Raw genomic sequence first — 18,619 nt, 5'->3', positions numbered from 1 at the left:
TGTTGATTTCTGCAGCCCATTTAAGATTTGGTTGATGTCTGCTTGGAGTCGTGCAGTGTCTTTGATGGCGGACACTGTCGTGGTAATTCTGGTCTCATCCACAAAGAATAACATGGAGAATTCATGAAGGGATTCAGGTAAACTGGTTAGCTGAAAATAAATCCTGGGAAGTGAGAAGTACAGTGCCTACAGCTTTTATGTGCGTTTTTTTTGTGTATTGTTCCAGTCACAGTATTGTGCCTTTTTTTGTTATTTATGTTATTAAGTTTATTTGGCCACAGGTACACATAAGTACAATGATCATACAGTGTAAATTACTCTAAAAATGTCAGTGACTTATTTCCATTGTGGTCCTTGTGTCAGTTGACACTGTCATTTGAGTTGTGATGTTAGCCCATTAATCCAGTTGATGTAGCTACATAGTTTTGAGCTAACCATGTAGATCATTCAGTGTTCCTGGCAATAGAAAATGTACTGTACATACATTAGGACCCCCGCATCTGCGGGGGATATGTTTCAAGGACCTGCTGTGGATACTGACACCGTATATAGTAGCAAACTCTACATATATAACTTCTATACATACCTATTATAAAGTTTAATTGATAAATTAATCATAATAAGTGGACAGTTATCACTTTTTCACTGATGGGAAGCACTTCAGAGCTTCCCTTAGGCTTTGAAGAGCTGTCAGATTTTCTGCTTCTGCAATTTGGGGCCATTATTATGCTAAGACGCTGTGTAGTTTTAAAAATAGGTTAGATAGGTACAGCCTCTCTTCACTTAACGACGGAGTTCCATTCCTAAGACCTTGTCGGTAAATGAATTTGTCGGTAAGCGAGGAGCATACTGTAATGGTAGTGGGTTTGTGTCAACCATCTCTGATATTGAACATTAAAATGGTATAAAATACCGACAGATTGTTAGGTAAGACACATATGCAACAGTTAGGTATCTTTATTTCGAAACGTTTCGCCTACACAGTAGGCTTTCTGTACTCGACTGAAGAAGCCTACTGTGTAGGCGAAACGTTTCGAAATAAAGATACCTAACTGTTGCATATGTGTCTTACCTAACATCTCTGATATTGTTTTAATGTAACCTTTGCACCATTTATAGCACTTCTGGTATATTTTTAAATGCTTATACAGTAGTGTACTGTATATTGTAATAAACAGAATGGAGGAAATCAGCTCTAACATACATTATTTAGGTATGAATACTGGTCAAAGAGCCCGTCATAAGTCCAAGTCATCCGTAAACGAGTACGTCGCTAAGTGAGGAGTGGCTGTACCTGAGTGGGTGTGGGTGGGTGTGAGTTTGATTTGACTAGCTTATGCTACTAGGTCAGATGCCATGCTCCTTCCTGAAGTGAATGTGCTTGACCTGACTAGGTTAAGGCATTGGCTTAAGCCGGTAGGAGAATTGGACCTGCCTCACAAGGGCCAGTAGGCCTGCTGCAGTGTTCCTTCTCTCTTATGTTTTTATGTTCTTAAAATTAAGAGGTATCTTTGGGCCACAGTAAACCTTGGATAAATGAAACCGTAGATACTGAATCAGTGGATACAGGGGTTGCACTGTACAACAGAAAGAAGAGATGAAACTAACAATGTTTGTTCTTACAGTGGCAATTATATTCCAGCATTTTTTTCATGGCTGCAGCCCACAACGGTGGGTTAATACACAAGGACCTGTTTTTACTGCTTGATGGGTAGGAGTGCAAAGATTCTTGCCCAAGTTTGTCTGTGGAATGAAATAGCTCTCAGGGGAGGGAGAGAAGACATGGGAGGAGGAAAGAGAGGGATTTAGAGAGAGGACAGGGAGAAGTAGGGAGGGATTTTGAGTATTATAGGGAGATACAGAGTGGGAGGAAGGCATGGAGGGATTTAGAGAAGGAGAGGGAGGGATATAAAGAGGGAGCAAGGAGGGAGAGTCAACACACACAGACCATCACTATCACTCTTCATTAGGTTCATTCATCTGGCCTCAAGTGCTCTCGCTGCCACATAAACTAATCTGTTGCAAAAATACGACTTAAAAAACTAACATACACTACATCATAACTAACTAATACATACAGGGGAAAACTATACCCTCAGTTTGTTAATTTTTAATTAACCATTAATGTATTAATTAATTTATCACCAAATATACTGTATAATATTATCAATAATGTCACTTATTAGTTTTAATATTATAATCAATTGGATGATTAATTGAGTTACATGGCTCTTTTAACTTTCAATGTTTACATAAGATATTACAACGACCCCAATGGAAATAAGTCACGACTTTTTTTTTTTTAGGGGGGGGGGTGATCCTGGGTAATTTACATTTATAAACTGACTTGTTATGCAGAGCATTTCGGGCAAATTAGGTCAATTTTATCCCCAGGATGCGACACACACCAGTCTACTAATATCCAGGTACCTATTTTACTGGCAAGTGAACTGGGACAGCAGGTGTCTTAAGGCATCCTAATGTTTCCACCAGTACCAGGGATCGAACTACGGACCTCAGTGTGTGAGCTGAGTGCGCTACCAAGTGAGCTATGTATGATAATTTGTGTAACCATTGATGTGTTTCTGTACCTAAATTTAACGAGTCGAGCAAGAACAGTGGCCAGAAAAAACACTTAACAGAACAGTCAAGAGAGCACTCGTTGCCCAAGATTATTATGAAGGGTCTTAACAAGCCTTGACTTTGCTTACAAGTACCCGGTTATTATTTTAATTATGGGGAAACTTTAAACCCTTAGGGGTCATAGACCGTCTCAAGACTGACTTGCTAGTCCCAAGATTTTTTAATGGGTTTGGCTTAAGACCTGTCAAAAATGGGCCAGTAGGCCTCCTGCAGTGTTCCTCCTTTCTTATGTTCTTAAAGAATATGTGACTAATTTTAATACGTTGAGAAAATCGTTTCTTTTTATTAACACATCAGCCGTTTCCCGCCAAGGCAGGTTGACCGAAGAAAGAAAAACTTTCACCATCATTCACTCCATCACTGTCTTGCTAGAGGCACGCTTACACTACAGTTATAAAACTGCAACATTAACACCCCTCCTTCAGAGTGCCGGCACTGTACTTCCCATCTCCAGGACTCAAGTCTGGCTAACCATTTTCCCTTGAATCCCTTCATAAATGCTACTTTTCTCACACTCCAACAGCACGTCAAGTCATAAAAACTGTTCGTCTCCACTCGCTCCTGACACGCTTACCATTTATGTGCCCCTCGCACACAAATACTTTAGAAAACAGAAAAGTCGATAAATTGGACATCTTTCTCTGTATTAATAATAATAATAATAATAATAATAATAATAATAATAATAATAATAATAAATCATTATTTCTACAAGTACAACTTATAGAAAGCCGCTTGCTATGCAGAGCATTTCCCGCAAATTAGGTCAGTTTTGTCCCAGGATGCGACCCACACCAGTCCACTAACACCCAGGTACCTATTTTGCTGATGGGTGAACATGGACAGCAGGTGTAAGGAAGCACGCCCAATGTTTCCATCCATCTGGAAATCGAACCCGGATACACTAAAGAAGCCACTGGCTGGTGAAACCTTTCCAGAATAAAAATACCCAGATGTTGTACAAGCGTCTCATTTATCAACGATGATGTATGAACATCTCTGGTGTAGTTATAGCGTTCAGAAAGGTTATTATACATAGCTGGTTAATGACTTCCCGAATTGTATCGTCCCCGTGGCCTGGCTGGCAAAGCTCTCACTTCAAACACGGCGGGCCCGGGTTCGATTCCCGGCGGGGTAGAAACATTTCGACCTGTTTCCTTACACCTGTTGTCATGTTCACCTAGCAGCAAATAGGTACCTGGGTGTTAGTCGATTGATGTGGGTCGCATCCTGGGGTGCATGATTGAGGACCACAATGGAAATAAGACAGACAGGCACTGACGTTCTTAGGTTGTCTTGGGTAATTAGCCCTCCGGGGTTAAAAATCCGAACGATATCTTATGTCTTATCCAGGAGAGAGAGAGAGAGAGAGAGAGAGAGAGAGAGAGAGAGAGAGAGAGAGAGAGAGAGAGAGAGAGAGAGAGAGAGAGAGAGAGAGAGAGAGAGAGAGAGCGAGCAAGAGAGAGAGAGCAAGCACACAAGGCAGGATACAGACAATTACAAAAGTCAACATGGTTGCTCCCTCGTAGCATTATCTTACAATCTGTCATAAATCCTGCGCCTCCTGCATCTTCTCTTCCTAGACGTCATTGTTCTCTCGTCTCTCCTCTCTCTGCTGTTTTCTTTTGTCTTTTTTTTTTACATTCTCACTCGTGTGTCTCACTTTCTGCCTCAAGTGTATTATCTAGTTACTATCTCGACTCACGAAATCGTAATGACACGATTGCAAACAAACCATACCACGTTTGCAATCGTGTCATTACGATTTCGTGAGTCATGTTAACGGCTTTGAGGGGACTTGAGCTAGAGTTCGTCATGGCCACGCTAGCTGGAGATTCGTCATTAAAAACTTGCATTTGTGGTCACAGTGGTGCCCATGCTAACCTTCCTATGGTGTAGAAATATACCTAGTTGGATGAATCTTATTGTGGCTAGCTGGTCCAGTGGCTAACGCGACGGTCTGGAGTTTTGAGACTCTCTGATCGCGGGTTCTATCCCCACCCGTGATATGGTTTAGTTACTGTCTCCTCTTCCAATTCCTAGTCATTCTTCACCTATCATTCTTACTCTTCTACCTTCTCCTTCCAATCCCCCTTGTGGAGCCTCTTGGGGGCATGTGGGCTTACACACACACACACACACACACACAGGAGGGAGCTAGGCCAGGAGCTAGGACTCGACTCCTGCAACCTCATCTAGGTAAGTACACACACCTTCATTCGGGTTACAGTTGGTGCCTCTGGCGGCATGAAATACAGTAAGTTACCATGCTGGACTTGCTTAGCATGGGCCAGTAAGCCACCTGCAGTGCTCCTTCTTACCTTTGATATACCTTTAAAGAGTTTTGAGAGATTCTCTACACTCTGAGCCCGGCCATGGGCCAGGCTTGCCTGGTGCTTACGTTCCAAATGCTTCCTATGAGAGGCCTGGGTTAGCATGACGGTAGAGCTTCGAACTGTCAATTTACGGACCGCTGTTCGAGCCCCTCGTCTACCCTTCTGTTTATTCATCGACATTTGATTATGACTTAATTTGAGTTCATATAAGTGAAATTTGCACAGTGTCAACTGTTATTTTCGTCAGTGAAGCAACACCTCAAAAGTACCAATGAATCAAAGATACCAGAGCTGTACATGAGCGGTATACAGCACCGAAAAGATGAAGAATTACACATGTGCAACATCTGGATATCTTTATTTGTAGACGTTTCGCCCTCCAGTGGCTTTATCAGTACAAATTCAAAGACACAAGTGCAACTAATGTGACATTTTATTGTGGCAACGTTTCGCTCTCCAGGAGCTTTCTCAAGTAACGGCTTGACAGAGCTCCTGGAGAGCGAACCGCTGCCGCAATAAAATGTCGCATTAGTTGCACTTGTGTCCTTTTACTTTTCATATTGTCGGTAATTCTACCAACATATATACAAATTCAAGGACATAATTGGAAGACAGAAATATATACAAGAAATGAGGTAATCAGTCCCTCAGTCTTGGGGTTGTTGTTGATTGGCCGGTACTGCTGGCCCGGGTCGCACTAGTCCTGAAGAGTCTCATGACTGAACATCAAAATGGTATACAATACCGACAGGTTGGTAGGTAAGACACATAGGCAACAGTTAGGCAACTTTATTCCGAAACGTTTCGCCTACACAGTAGGCTTCTTCAGTCGAATACAGAAAGTAGGCAGGAACAGTAGAGATGTGAAGACGATGTAATCAGTCCATCACCCTTGAAGTCGTAGAATTTTGAGGTTATCAGTCCCTCGGCCTGGAGAAGTATTTAAGTCTCCGCACTGTCGCTTGATCTTCAGATAGTTCCTGACTATGGAACTGAACTTCTCCAGGCCGAGGGACTGATAACCTCAAAATTCTACGACTTCAAGGGTGATGGACTGATTACATAGTCTTCACATCTCTACTGTTCCTGCCTACTTTCTGTATTCGACTGAAGAAGCCTACTGTGTAGGCGAAACGTTTCGGAATAAAGTTGCCTAACTGTTGCCTATGTGTCTTACCTACCAGTCTCATGACTCTTCTAATTCTTCAGTACCAAAGCTAACTATGCTTTCATAGATGCTTTTAGTACTAAAGCACCAGATCAACCAGGCTGTGATGGATATGCGAGGGCCTCCAGCTTTGCTCAGACCTCTTCAACACGATTGTCCTCAAAGATTTGTTAAGTTAAACCATTAATTAAGGAGAGATCCTGAAAAAAACATTAAGGAGAGATCCTGGACTTAACCTTACGAAACAGACAAAGAAAATGCGATACTGTGGACAAGATAGATTATAGTGGATGCCCCCAGTGAAAAGTATGGGCGCCATTAGTACACTAAGAGAAAACACAGTAAGTGTCCGGGGCCCAAGACTGTTCAACAGCCTCCCACCAGCCATAAAGGGAATTACCAATAGACCCCTGGTTGTCTTCAAGAGGGAGCTGGACAGATACTTAAAGTCGGTGCTGGATCAGTCAGGTTTTGGTTCGTACGTTGGACTACGTGCGGCCAGCAGTAACAGCCTCACTGATCAGGCCCTGATCCACCATGAGGTCTGGTCATGGACCAGGCCGCGGGGGCGTTGATCCCCGGAATACCCTCCAGGTAGACGGGGGAACTTACGTGCCCCCTTAACCGTTTCTTTCCAATGGATACACAAAAGGCCTAGGAACAAGGCCTCGAAGGAGTTAACAGGCATACATATTTGTGATGAATGGTTTTGAAAACCGACAACTTGAAGAACTGAGACACTTATGCAACATTGGGAATCTTTATTGAAGAAACGTTTCGCCACACAGTGGCTTCATCAGTCCAGTACAATGTAGAAATGGGTAAGGAGAGGAGGAGTTTGAGGTAATCAGTCCCTCAACCTGGAATCGGTGTGTCCAGGTTGAGGAACTGATTACCTCAAACTCCTCCTCTCCTTACCCATTTCTACTTAGTATTGGACTGATGAAGCCACTGTGTGGCGAAACGTTTCTTCAATAAAAATTCCCATATGTTGCATAAGTGTCTCAGTTCTTCAGGCATACATATTAATTTATATCTACAGTTTACGTAGATAAGTGAGCTGTAGATATAAATCCAAATGTACTTCTTTTAACCCTTTTGGGGCCTAGTTCCTAGGCCTATTGTGTATCCATATGCTCTTGCGCAACCATCCACAGGATGGATATGAAGTGCACAATAAACTAGCCACTTCGGTGGCAAAATCTAGGAGACTAAGAACTCTCATTCAAACATCTAAGATATTGAATAGCCTTGACAAGGTCTATTTGAGGTGCAAGAGAGTCCATGACTCGAAACAATGAAAAAAGTTCGGGATAGACGATGCAACAGTGGTATGTGTTTCTTGCAAACAGTTATAGCTAATGTTGCAAGCGTAGAGACGATACATTCATTTAGAATCAGCTGGACAAACACTTTGCAAGTGTAGGTTTCAACTAGATACTACACTGCGGAAAGCTGAAAAAAAATGATTCCTTATATTTGTTGTACAACTGAATCAGGATGTGTTGACAAGGAGCCAGGTTATATTAGTGGTCGAAGTGTGTGTGAGTCACAGCAGTGGAGTAACACGAGTAGTTACAGTGGCAGTAGTACTAAGTAGAGGTAGTTGTAGTCTGTCTTCCATTTCCATCTCTCCTGTAAATTCCGTACCATTTTTTCCAATGTGGTTTAGTTTATTTCCTCTCTCTTCCCTATTTTCATGCAGTGGCAGGGAGTGGAGGTCGAGAGCCTTGTGATTTACTGTCTTTGTCTCAAATACCTAGATAATATACAGTAGTTCTTAATCGAGACACAAGTAGACCGTTCTCAGCAGATAACCCAAGTGTGGACTTTCAAGTTGTAGTAGTAGTAATTGCACTTGTAGTAGTAATAGTCATAGTAGTTATGGTAGAAATGTAGTAGTAGTAATGTTGTAATAATTGTTGTTGTAGTGGTAATTGTTGTTGTAATAGTGGTAGTAGTAGTTCTCAAGTTCTCTTATTTACTCCTTGGGTTACTGCTACAAATTCCTCCTTGCCCACACTCTTCTCAGTATCGTTCCTCATCTATCTCCCTTTCGGTCTACCCTTCTCCTGGTCACTTACACTTCCCTTTTTTTTCCCTCATATCTCCCCTCTCTATAGGAACAGTGTTGAAAAGATAGTCAGCAGATGACGAATTTTCTAAAAATCCACATTTCGAAAGTAGCGGAAATGTTTAGACTTTTGTAATAAAGTTGGTAGAATTACCGACAATATGTAAAGTAAAAGGACACAAGTGCAACTAATGTGACATTTATTGTGGCAACGTTTCGCTCTCCAGGAGCTTTATCAAGCTTAATGGCTTGATAAAGCTCCTGGAGAGCGAAACGTTGCCACAATAAATGTCACATTAGTTGCACTTGTGTCCTTTTACTTTACGTTTAGACTTTTCATGAACTTACAGTATTACTTTTTTAGTTGTAGAACGTAAAATAAGATGGACTGATTAAATTGACTCCAAGCTGAGGGACTGATTACCTTAATCTCCTGATCTTCACCATTCTTCTTTGTATAGGACTGATGAAGCCACTAGGTGGTGATACGTTTTCTCAATAAAGATACCCAAGTGTTACACATGTGTTTAATCTATCAACTTGTCAGTTCTCTGAACCATTTATCTTCATTCAGGTAGCATCCCGAGGCGGTCACTCTGGGCCTTCTCAGTTTCTACCCTAAAACATAAAATACCCAATTCACTTTCTGACAGACCGTGAGGGTTAATTCAGGGTTGTACAGTCCAGTGGACGATTAAACAATTGGTAACAGATGTGTCCAACACTAACCCACATGTGTGTTGATTTAAGCATCCTTGGGAGAAGTGTGGCCCCAGTGTTGACGACAGACCAAAACACGAGGTATTGTCTATACATTTCGCCTTCTCAGCAGGCTTTTCAGCTGTTGCACATGTTCCTTACTTATCTGTGTATCAGTATTATTCACCACTGATACACTGTAATGATACGTGCTAGACATGTCCAAGTAACTTACCAACTTATAAATGGTGTGATGAATGGTTTTGAAAACCGACAAGTTGAAGAATTGAGACACTTAACGCAACATATGGAAATCTTTACTGAAGAAACGTTTCGCCACACAGTGACTTTATCAGTCCAATACAAAGCAGGAAGGTATAAGGAGAGGAGAAGTTTGAGGTAATCAGTCCCTCAGCCTGGAGTCGATGTGTTCAGTCCATCGTGCTGTACTTTCTACATGATTGATGGACTGAACACATCGACTCCAGGCAGAGGGACTGATTACCTCAAACTACTCTTCTCCTTAAACCTTACTGCTTTGTATAAGACTGATGAAGCCACTGTGTGGCGAAACGTTTCTTCAATAAAGATTCCCATATGCTGCATAAGTGTTTCGATTATAAATGGTATTAGATTATATATGCTGCACAAGTAATACTATTGACACACTGGTGGGCGAAACGTACCCAGAATAAAGATACCCAGGTGTTACCACCTAGTTGGTATTGGTATCTTAATACATACCGAAGCAAAGATATAAGCTTCAGCCTTATTTCTTTCTCAGCTTTTCACCTCGGCTTGTCACGCTTTCTGAATTCCTGGCATCGTCTCCAGTGTCCAGAAACTGGTTTCTGAGTCGCAAAAGCCCTCTTTTAAAATCTTATATTTTCGTCGTAAATCGTATATCAGTGTGACTTCAGCTTTACGTTTTAGAATTAGCTGTGTGCTACAAGCTAATCTAGGCACAGCTATGATATTTGCAGCTATCCATACAGCTAGTTATCCCAAATATCCAGCTTTCTCCATAAACCTAGGTAGCATCTCCATAAACCTAGGTAGCATCTCCATAAGCCTAGGTAGCATCTCCATAAACCTAGGTAACATCTCCATAAAGCTAGCTTCCTCAAAACTCTCTCTCCCCTTCATCCAAGACTGCTGCCACACGCGTCTCACTGACATACTTTCTTAAAATAAATCACACAGACTAGGGAAACCCCAGGCGTTACCATCACTAATGCGACAGAGAACCAGGCAGCGTTACCTCCTCCATTTAGGGAACAACAAGCCTTTGTAACGTTGCTAACGTAAGCGGTATTACGACTGTCAGTGTAAGGGGAATTCACACAGCGTTATCTTCGTCAGAGGAACAAGAAGTCTGACACCGTTACTATCGCATGCTATCATTACTATAATGCGAGACTGGAGTATGCAGCGCCACTGTGGAACCCTCACCATGAGCATGAATTCAACAGCGAACTTGACATATATCTGTATCTGAATTAACTGACTAACCAACAGGAAGCAGTAATTACAGAATGGTAATAACGAGATTACATGTGCCTTGAAGAGTTTCATTAATTTCATGGTCTCTCCCATAATCCAACATGTTATTTTCCTCTCCTTGGCTGTAATTGTCTTCAATTTCTAAACGACACAACCTTCAAGGGGCGGACAGGTGGGTGTTCTGGTGTCAGTGAAGGACTCTTGAGCCGAGGAATTTGAAACACTTCCTTTTTGCCGAGTCAGAAAACCCGGGCCGGAACAACACCGGCGAGGCACATCAGTTTTCGTCGCGTTCCCTTCGTAAGGCGCTGTACGACCCCTGGGGATGTTCAGCTCTTCCCCATGAGTAATAATAATTATAATAATCTATAGTTCGTCTGACATTATTCACAAGTCTTTCAGTTATTTTTGCAGTTTTATGAAAATGTATAGTGGACACATACATGGGTGTGTGCTCGCCTATTTATGGTTGCAGGGGTTGATTCATAGCTCCTGTATCTATCAGTGTCTATTCTGATAGTTTGTTAGGTAACACACATATGCAACAGTTAGGTATCTTTATTTCGAAACGATTCGCCTACACAGTAGGCTTCTTCAGTCGAGTACAGAAAAGCTGATAGGAACAGAAGAGACTTGAAGACGATGTAATCCATCACCCTTGAAGTTTTGAGGTGGTCAGTCCCTCAGTCTGGAGGAGAGTATTGTTCCATAGTCTGAAACAATATTGTTCAGACTATGGAACAATACACTAACGTAGTCTTGTAATAAAGTTGGTAGAATTACCGACAATATGTAAAGTAAAAAGGACACAAGTGCAACTAATGTGACATTTTATTGTGGCAACGTTTCGCTCTCCAGGAGCTTTATCAAGCTATTACAAACAATACATGTATTGTTTGTAATAGCTTGATAAAGCTCCTGGAGAGCGAAACGTTGCCACAATAAAATGTCACATTAGTTGCACTTGTGTCCTTTTTACTTTACATAACGTAGTCTTGTCTGGTGGTGCACAGGTGATGTGCAGTCGTAATGATCCTCGTGTGGTAAGCTTTAAATCCAATTAACCAAACAGTGCAAAGGTAAGATAACGTGTTATTTACTTCTGTAATCCCGTAGGGGTCATACAGTTTTTTTATTGAAATTAAGACACATGTGCAACATCTGGGTATCTTTATTGTAGACGTTTCGCCATCCAGCGGCTTTATCAATACAAATTCCAGGAATTTGTATTGATAAAGCCACTGGATGGCGAAACGTCTACAATAAAGATACCCAGATGTTGCACATGCGTCTTAATTTCATCTTGTCGGTATTATATACCATTCTTGCACAACAGTTTTTTTTTATTTTGTTCAGAAGCCGATACTTGCAGTTCCCCCCCCTCTCCCCCTCCCCCTCCTCTAATATACGCCACGTAATACACAAATATCCCGCACGTAAGACACACAAGCTTACGACGACGTTTCGGTTCGACTTGGAGCATTTAGAAGTCACACTAACATGAGGGTGAGGGAGTCAGTGTATATAGGAGAGAGGGACGGGGACGGGACAACGAGAGGAAGAAGGGAAGTGGAGAAGTATTGGTTGAGGTAATGCTGATAGTGAAACTATTTGTAGTAAGTACTGTACTTGATGTCGGTATTGTATACCTGTCTTGCACAAGTACTGTGCTTAAAGCCTGTCTTCACTTTGTCCAAAAGCACAACCCTGCATCTGTTTGGGTTGAGCTTTAGAAGTCACTTGTTTGAGCACATCTGCAGTCTGTCAAGATCTCAATGGAGCTTTTCACGGTCCTCCGTTTTCTTTCTCGGTTTTACATCAGTAAACGCTGAGATAAGACTATCCTTCTGGTAGGTATTTCTTGAACATTAAAATGGTATAAAATACCGACAGGTTGTTAGGTAAGACACATATGCAACAGTTAGGTATCTTTATTTCGAAACGTTTCGCCTACACAGTAGGCTTCTTCAGTCGAGTACAGAAAAGTTGATAGAAGCAGAAGATACTTGAAGACGATGTAATCAGTCCATCACCCTTAAAGTTTTGAGGTGGTCAGTCCCTCAGTCTGGAGAAGAGCATTGTTCCATGGTATGAAACAATATGGGGTGATGGACTGATTACATCGTCTTCAAGTATCTTCTGCTTCTATCAACTTTTCTGTACTCGACTGAAGAAGCCTACTGTGTAGGCGAAACGTTTCGAAATAAAGATACCTAACTGTTGCATATGTGTCTTACCTAGGTATTTCTTGTAAACTGGAAAGAGTAATAATCTTAATGCTGATCTTTGCGGCACCCCACTCGTCATTTTCACCCATTTTGATGTCTCGTCCCTTAGTGTGCGAGTGCGTACTCACCTGTTTGTGATTGCAGGGGTCGAGTCATAGCTCCTGGCCCCGCCTCTTCACTGATTGCTACTAGATCCTCTCTCCCTGCTCCATGAGCTTTATCAAACCTCGTCTTAAAACTATGTATGGTTCCTGCCTCCACTACGTCACTTTCTAGGCTATTCCACTGCCTGACAACTCTGACTGAAGAAATACTTCCTAACATCCCTTTGACTCATCTGGGTCTTCAACTTCCAATTATGACCCCTTGTTTCTGTGTCCCATCTCTGGAACATCCTGTCTTTGTCCACACTGTCTATTCCGCGCAGTATTTTATGTTATTATCATGTCTTCCCTGACCCTCCTGTCCTCCAGTGTCATCTGACCAATTTCCCTTAACCTTTCTTCGTACGACAATCCCCTTAGCTCTGGGATTAGTCTTGTTGCAAACCTTTGCACTTTCTCTAATTTTTTGACGTGCTTGACCAGGTGTGGGTTCCAAACTGGTGCTGCATACTCCAGTATGGGTCTGACGTACACAGTGTACAGTGTCTTGAATGATTCCTTACTCAGGTGTCGGAACGCTATTCTCAGCTTTGCCAGGCGCCCAAATGCTGCAGCAGTTATCTGGTTGATGTGTGCTTCCGGAGACGTGCTCGGTGTTATGCTCACCCCAAGATCATTCTCCTTGAGTGAGGTTTGCAGTCTTTGGCCACCTAGCCTATACTCTGTCTGCGCTCTTCTTTGCCCTTCCCCAATCTTCATGACTTTGCATTTGGCGGGGTTGACTTCGAGAAGCCAGTTGCTAGACCACGTGTTCAGTCTGTCCAGGTCTCTTTGTAGCCCTGCCTGATCCCCATCGGATTTAATTCTCCTCGTTAACTTCACATCATCTGCGAATAGGGACACGTGTGTGTGTGTGTGTGTGTGTGTGTGTGTGTGTGTGTGTGTGTGTGTGTGTGTGTGTGTGTGTGTGTGTGTGTGTGTGTATACACGCGCCTACGGGCGTGTGTGAGTGTACACAAGTTTGCATCACCGTAGCCTCCTGCTCAAAGCATCTTTCATCTCCCCAAGGTCATTCGCATATCCCAAACCTTCCTCCTGCCTTCCCCACCTCACACACCTGCCTTCCCCCACCTCACACACCTGCCTTCCCCACCTCACACACCTGCCTTCACCCACCACACACACACACACCGGCCTTCCCCCACCTCACACAGCAATCCCCAACACACTTGGCTTAACCACGCTCCATCCTTAAGTTTCTATTTTTATCAATTACTTTTATGTCTTATTCTGTGAGGAACGCATCAAGACGCATTCCTCACAATTCAAAGCGACTGTTTCTGTTTGTTTTTATTTTACGAAAACAATCTCCAAGATTAAACAACAGAAAGGCACAATACCGCGACCGGAACAATACACAAATAACCCTCACAGAGGAGAGAGGAGCTTACGACGACATTTCGGTCCGAATATTGTTATTTCCAGTTCGTGTGAGAGAGAAGACAGGATTTGTATTGGGCAGGATCTCTCTGAATACTGGTAAAGGAGACAACCCGCACGAAAACAAGAGAAGCATCTTATGAATTTCCCAGAAGAGAAACTCATCGTGGAAATTGAACCTCGTAGAAGGCTGTGGTTACAAGGATTACGGTTACAGTGAGCGCGGTTACAAACATTTCTCTAAACTCTGTATGATTCGCAATCTTCTGAAAGCTTTTCCACTAAACCCGTCACCGATGTCACCTGACCTCACCTTCCCAGGTGACCGTCACCTGCAGCCTCACTTGTTATTTCACCTCACGGACCTCCCCGCCACCTACTGAATTTAGAGTGACCATTGTTCGTATTGTGTGCCCATATAAACAACAAGATTCACAGTAAACAATAAACAAGTGTAATGTCGTGATGAATGGTTTGAAAAACCGACAAGTTGAAGATTGAGACACTGGTCATGGCCTGGTCATGGACCGGGCCGCGGGGGCGTTGATCCCCGGAATAACCTCCAGGTAACTTATGCAGCATATGGGAATCTTTATTCAGGAAACGTTTCGCCACACAGTGGCTTCATCAGTCCAATACAAAGAGGAAGGCGTAAGGAGAGGAGGAGTATGAGGTAATCAGTCCGTCAGCCTGGAGTCAATGTGTTCAGTCCATCAATCTTGTAGAATGTACAGCATAGGGCCGTAGACGTGGCTTATGTACTGTAGTGAGGTGAGGTGAAGCAGGCGGAGGCGGGGTCATAGTGGTACCATCCACTAGTCGAAGTAGGTCTTCGTCCAAAGGTTGAACAAGTGTTGAAGAATTCTTTGTAACAAGATCCCATGATGCTGCAGTGTCTGACAGTTGTGATGAATGGTTTGAAAAACCGACAAGTTGAAGATTGAGACACTCCTCCTCTCCTTACGCCTTCCTCTTTGTATTGGACTGATGAAGCCACTGTGTGGCGAAACGTTTCCTGAATAAAGATTCCCATATGCTGCATAAGTGTCTCAATCTTCAAGTGTAATGTTGTATGTGAGGTGATATCTCAGCCTTGTAAGCCTTCTGTTATTGTTATTTTTACAGGTCCTTCATAATGTGAGAAATCACGTAACGGCTTGATAAAGCTCCTGGAGAGCGAAACGTTGCCACAGTAAAATGTCACATTAGTTGCACTTGTCTCCTTTTACCTACCATATTGTCGGTAATTCTACCAACTATTCGACATATACATGTACACGAAACAAGGTAACATTGCTCACCATCCCTGCACACTAAAACCGCATATAGGACCTTCTCCGAGGCAACTAGGGTAACGCTATTGCTTGACCAGACTCTCAAAGAACACAATACGTAACCACAACACGTTGCCAATATCCTAAGTGACTCTCGCTAATCCTTTTTCTGCCACACGTCACAAACACGGGCAGCACCTGGACTCGTAGCCAAACCTGTCTTCTGTGAATACACGGAATTGCAAATCCTTCTTTTGCCGGGGCTAAGGAATGTAGGAAAGCACTGGTTTGGTAATACTTGTCGATGAGTGGAGCAAACTCCCTAGTAACGTCATTGAAGCTAAAACCTTGTGTAGCTTTAAAAATAGGCTAGACAAGTACATGAGTGGGTGTATGCCAGTTGGACCTACTGAGGCGCTAGTCGTTGTATTCTTAAAATTCACCACATGATGCTTAAAACCAGGGCTGTGGAGCCGGCACATAAAACCTTCGATTTCTTTAATTACATTTTACCGACCCCGACTTCAATTCCTACTCCAGTAACCCAAGAATTGCTTCCGATTCAGGCACTCCAACTCCACAGTCCTGGTTAAAACTATATTAAAATACATCCGCCAGAATAAATCTTTGTCCTCATTACCTCCTGTAAATTATATCGTTAATCATCCAGGCTGAGGGACTGACCACCTCAAATACGTTTTTCTCCAAGGTAGATGTACTGATTAGATCATGTTTGTTTCATTACTACTATTGTACCTACTCTGCAAGCTTTGTAAGTTGAATACACAGAAGATAAATATTACAGACAGCAGAAGCTGTGGGGAGGTAAACATGATCAGTCTGGCAGCCTTGAGAAGTGTTCAACCTCACAGTCTCGTGTTCTATTTGTGGTCTGAACACCACCAACCACATGACAGTCATCAAGGATTCTCCTTCAATCCTGTACAACACCAAATAAGTATGATTTGCTACCAATGTGTTGACTATTTGTCAGATGTTCCAGCCACGGAATTATGGTTTTTATTCTACACACACACACACACACACACACACACACACACACACACACACACACACACACACACACACACACACACACACACACACACAAAATGAAAAGTAGGGGCACTATTAGTACACAAAGATAAAACACAATAAGTGTCCGGGGCCCAAGACTGTTTTAACAGCCTCCCACCAGGCATAAGGGGAATTACCAATAGACCCCTGGCTGCCTCCAAGAGGGAGCTGGACAGATACTTAATAAAGTCGGTGTCGGATCAGCTGGACTGTGGTTCGTACGTTGGACTACGTGCGACCAGCAGTAACAGCCTGGTTACCAGGCCCTGATGCACCGGAGGCCTGGTCGTGGACGGGCCGCGGGGGCGTTGACGCCCGGAACACCCTCCAGGTAGACCCCAAGTAGATAGACATGCAGAACAACCACTAAAAAAATATTGAGCTTCCAAGCGCATTCGTGATTTCTCACATTATCATGGACCTGTGAGAAATCACAAAAGTGCTTGGAAGTTCACTATTTTTTTCATGACGTAACAGAGACAAAAGTCAGATGACTGATAGAGGAACACAGGAGAAAATCCAGACGAGTGAAGGACTGACTGTCAAGGCCACTTGTTGATTCACTGCTTTATTTTTCATTAATGTATTCTTTTAAGTTTTTATACTGTTTTATATAATAAAGTAGAAATATGTATATTAATGAATATTCATAGAGCTTCAAGGAGAAATATGTATTTTCTTCAGGTCTCTGTTTACATATTCTAGGCTGTGCGTCCCCACACTTGCACAAATGTAAACAGTATCTGCAAACATAGATTTATTTATGCATGTACTCGCCTATTTGTGGCTGCAGGGGTCGATTCATAGTTCCTGGCAACGCCTCTTCGCTGGTCGCTGCTAGGTTCACTGCTCCATGAGCTTTATTGTACCTCTTCTTAAAGCTTTGTATGGATCCTGCCTCCACTACATCACTCTCAAGCTATTTCACTTCCTGACAACTCTGTGACTGAAGAGATACTTCCTAACATCCCTGTGATTCAACCGTGTAGACAACTTCCAGTTGTGATCCCTTGTTGCTGTGTCCCATCTCTGAAACATCCTGTTCCTATCCACCTTGTTGCTGTGTCACATCTCTGAAACATCCTGTTCCTATCCACCTTGTTGCTGTGTCCCATCTCTGAAACATCCTGTTCCTATCCACCTTGTTGCTGTGTCCCATCTCTGAAACATCCTGTTCCTATCCACCTTGTTGCTGTGTCCCATCTCTGAAACATCCTGTTCCTATCCACCTTGTTGCTGTGTCACATCTCTGATACATCCTGTTCCTATCCACCTTGTTGCTGTGTCACATCTCTGAAACATCCTGTTCCTATCCACCTTGTTGCTGTGTCACATCTCTGATACATCCTGTTCCTATCCACCTTGTTGCTGTGTCACATCTCTGAAACATCCTGTTCCTATCCACCTTGTTGCTGTGTCACATCTCTGAAACATCCTGTTCCTATCCACCTTGTTGCTGTGTCACATCTCTGATACATCCTGTTCCTATCCACCTTGTTGCTGTGTCACATCTCTGATACATCCTGTTCCTATCCACCTTGTTGCTGTGTCACATCTCTGAAACATCCTGTTCCTATCCACCTTGTTGCTGTGTCACATCTCTGATACATCCTGTTCCTATCCACCTTGTTGCTGTGTCACATCTCTGATACATCCTGTTCCTATCCACCTTGTTGCTGTGTCACATCTCTGAAACATCCTGTTCCTATCCACCTTGTTGCTGTGCCACATCTCTGATACATCCTGTTCATATCCACCTTGTTGCTGTGCCACATCTCTGATACATCCTGTTCCTATCCACCTTGTTGCTGTGCCACATCTCTGAAACATCCTGTTCATATCCACCTTGTTGCTGTGCCACATCTCTGATACAATCTGTTCCTATCCACCTTGTTGCTGTGCCACATCTCTGATACACCCTGTCTTTATCCACCTTGTCAATTCCTCTCAATATTTGTTGTTATATACGCCGTAACTGAAGACGACTATAGAATTTAACGAATTATTTTTTTCTTAAGGTAAGATTTTGTGGGTAACCCCACTAAAATTTATATATGACACATTGATTAAAAG

The 18,619-nt window shown here is 42.7% G+C and overlaps 2 protein-coding genes across 3 annotated transcripts in view; one reads left to right on the top strand and one right to left on the bottom strand.

Annotated features, from left to right (window-relative positions):
• LOC128700866 (protein embryonic gonad-like) overlaps window positions 1–18,619 on the top strand; it is a 508,931-nt gene that overhangs the window by 32,435 nt on the left and 457,877 nt on the right. The window lies entirely within an intron of this gene.
• The window catches only part of LOC128700873 (probable basic-leucine zipper transcription factor N), a 96,009-nt gene that overhangs the window by 22,556 nt on the left and 54,834 nt on the right, over window positions 1–18,619 (bottom strand). The gene's annotated exons all lie outside the window — the stretch shown is intronic.

This window comes from Cherax quadricarinatus, chromosome 94 (assembly GCF_038502225.1).
Source record: "Cherax quadricarinatus isolate ZL_2023a chromosome 94, ASM3850222v1, whole genome shotgun sequence".
Taxonomy (NCBI): domain Eukaryota; kingdom Metazoa; phylum Arthropoda; class Malacostraca; order Decapoda; family Parastacidae; genus Cherax; species Cherax quadricarinatus.
This window is presented reverse-complemented; position numbering and strand designations above follow the sequence as displayed.